The sequence below is a fragment of the Trachypithecus francoisi genome, unplaced genomic scaffold, assembly GCF_009764315.1.
Source record: "Trachypithecus francoisi isolate TF-2019V2 unplaced genomic scaffold, Tfra_2.0 Lachesis_group8, whole genome shotgun sequence".
Lineage (NCBI taxonomy): Eukaryota > Metazoa > Chordata > Mammalia > Primates > Cercopithecidae > Trachypithecus > Trachypithecus francoisi.
In genome coordinates this window covers 17692551-17695916 of record NW_022681473.1, presented here as the reverse complement: position 1 = coordinate 17695916, position 3366 = coordinate 17692551, and positions in this window count along the sequence as shown.

Below are 3366 nucleotides of genomic sequence, written 5' to 3'. Positions count from 1 at the left end.
CGGCCAATATGTATGTATGTATGTATGTATGTATATATGTATGTATGTATTTATTTTTGAGACAGAGTTTTGCTCTTCTTGCCCAGGCTGGAGGGCAATCGCACCATCTCAGTTCACCGTAACCTCCGCCTCCCAGGTTCAAGCGATTGTCCTGCCTCAGCCTCTTGAGTAGCTGGGATTACAGGCATGTGCCACCACGCCCTGCTAATTTGGTATTTTTCCTAGAGACAGGGTTTCTCCATGTTGGTCAGGCAGGTCTTGAACTCCCAACCTCAGGTGGTCCGGCTGCCTCAGCCTCCCAAAGTGGTGGAATGACAGGCGTGAGCCATCGTGCCTGGCCAATTTTTATTTATTTATTTAGAAACAGGGTAAACCTCTGTCATCCAGGCTGGAGTGCAGTGGCACAATCGTAGCTCACTGCAGTCCCAAACTCCTGGGCGTAAGCGATCCTCCTGCCTTAGCCTCCCAAGTAGCTGGGACTACAGGCGCGTGCTACCACACCTAGCTAAGTTGTGTATTTTTTAATTTTTTAGACAGGGGTCTCAGTATTGCTGAGGCTGGTCTCCAACTCCTGGGCTGAAGTGATCCTACTCCCGTGCCCTCTCAAAGTGCTGAGATGACCAGCATGAGCCACCACACCGGACCAAGAGTTGATTTTGGTAACATCTTCTGTCCCTATCTGTCTGAAAAATCCTTGAGAGCAGGATCTACCATTAATGCATTAAACAATTATTATTACTATCTGTTTGCTTATTTTGAGATGGAGTCTCACTCTGTAACCCAGGCTGGAGCGCTGTGATGCTATCTCAGCTCACTGAAAACTCTGCCTCCCAGGTTCAAGTGATTCTCCTGCCTCAGCCTCCTGAATAGCTGGGATTACAGGTGCGTGCCATGATGCCCAGCTACTTTTTTTGTATTTATCTATTTATTTTTTTATTTTTTTGAGATGGAGTCTTGCTCTGTCGCCCAGGCTGGAGTGCTATGGCATGATCTTGGTTCACTGCAGCCTCCCTCTCCTGGGTTCAAGCGATTCTCCTACCTCAGCCTCCTGAGTAGCTGGGACCACAGGCGACTGCCACCACGCCCCAGCTAATTTTTATATTTTTAGTAGAGACGGGGTTTCACCATGTTGGTCCAGCTAGTCTCGAACTCCTGACCTCAAGTGATCTGCCCGCTTTGGCCTCCCAAAGCGCTGGGATTGCAGGCATGAGCCATCACACCTGATGGTATTTTTAGTAGAGACGGGGTTTCACCATGTTGGCCAGGCTGGTCTTGAACTCCTGGCCTAAAGTGATTCACCTGCCTTAGGCTCCCAAAGTGCTGGGATTACAGGCTTGAGCCAACGCGACTGCCTACCATTAATGCATTTTTGTATATCTCCTCCCAGGTGATCCTCCGAGGTGGGAGGATCACTTGAGCCCAGGAGGTCACAAACTGTCAGGCAGGGGGCTTAGTGGGTGGAGGAAAGGCCCAGCAGTGTCTGAGTAAGCCCTTTGCAGAAGGGCTTTGCCTACCTCTTTGCAGAAACTAGGGTGCATCCAAACTGTCTCTTCTCAGGCTAGGCAGGACAGGCCTCACCTCGGAACCTTCAAGACTTGGACTTTGGCTGAAGCCAGAGCGTAGGAGTTCTAAGTCCCACTGGCCACATGTCCTCTGGCCCATCACTGTCCCAGTCTGCTCCTAGGTGGACACTCAACAGGTTAGGCTAGTCTTATTTAAAAGCAGTGTGAGGCCGAGAGGCTGGGCATGGTGTAATCCCAGCACTTTGGGAGGCTGAGGCAGGCAGATCACGAGGTCAGGAGACTGAGACCATCCTGGCCAACATGGTGAAACCCCGTCTCTTAAACACAAAAAATTAGCCAGGTGTGGTCGTGCACACCTCTAGTCCCAGCTGCTCCGGAGGTTGAAGCAGGGGAATCGCTTGAACCCGGGAGGCAGAGATTGCAGTGAGCCGAGATTGTGCCACTGCACTCTAGCCTGGGCGACAGAGCAAGACTCCATCTCAAAAAAAAAAATAATAATAATAATCAGTGAGGAGGCTGGGTACGGTGGCTCACACCTATAATCTCAGCAGTTTGACAGACCGAGGTGGATGGATGCCAGGAGTTCTAGACCAGCCTAGGCAACATAGGAAGACCCTGTCTCTACAAAAAATGCAAAAATTAGCTGGGTGTTGTGGCATGCACCTGTAGTCCCAGCTACTCGGGAGGCTGAAGTGGGAGGATCGATGCCCAGGAAGTCGAGGCTGCAGTGAGCCCACATCCTGCCACTGCACTCCAGCCCGGGTGACAGAGAAAGGTCCTGTCTCAAAAAACAAACAAACAAACAAACAAAAACCGGCCAACCACCAAACAAACAAAAAAGCAGTGAGGGTCAGACACGGTGGCTCATGCCTGGAATCCCAGGGCTTTGGGAGGCCGAGGTGGCAGGATCACTTGAGCCCAGGAGGTCCAGACCAACATGGGAAACATAGCAAGACCTTGTCTCTACAAAAATAAAAAAATTAGTCAGGCTTGAGGACGCAGGTCTGCAAGCCTACTTGGGAGGCTGAGGTGGGAGGATCAGTGAAGCTTGAGGTCAAGGCTGCAGTGAGCTGTGATTACATCACTGCACTCCAGCCTGGGTAACAGAAGACAGACGACGTCTCTAGAAGAAAAAAAAAAAGGCAAGGCATTCTAATCATTCTCCCTTCACAGAGAAGCAGCTTGGATTCGATGGGGCTGTAGTTTCTGGATTCCGACTGCAAAGCTGACCGCTGGTAGAGCCCAGCGTCTAACTTAGGAAAGGCACTAGCTCTCTACAAAGCCGCCACGCCCCAACTACACCTTGTAGCTACCAGCCAATCCCAAAGCCCGAGCGGGCGTCATCACCAGTTGCAAGGCGGGAGCCAGGGCCTTGGCTGGCACCAGGCCTGCTCCTCGGACCCGCAGAGGCCTGGCAGCGCCTCGTCTGAGGAGGGTTCGTGTCGGGAGGCCAAGGCTGGATGATCACTTAAGCCCATGAGTTCAAGACCGGCCTGGACAACATAACGAGACCCCGTCTCTCTAGAAAAAGAAAAAAAGAGAGCAATTAGCCGGGCGTGGTGGCGCACGCTTGTAGTCCCATCTACTTAGGAGGCTGAGGTGGGAGGATCGCTTGAGCCCAGGAGGTGGAGGCCGCACTGACCTATCATCGCGCCACTGCTCTCCAGCGTGGGCGACAGAACCAGACCCTGTGGCTGAAACAATAAAACATAAAGCCGGGGGCCATCTTTCCTCCGGGCAGGTCAGCTGACCCGGGCTGGCACAGGCCCTGGCTCAGTTCCCGCCCCTCCCGAGAGCGCTGGCACCGCCCCCTCCCCGCGCCCCCGCCTTCCAGGAAGGGGCG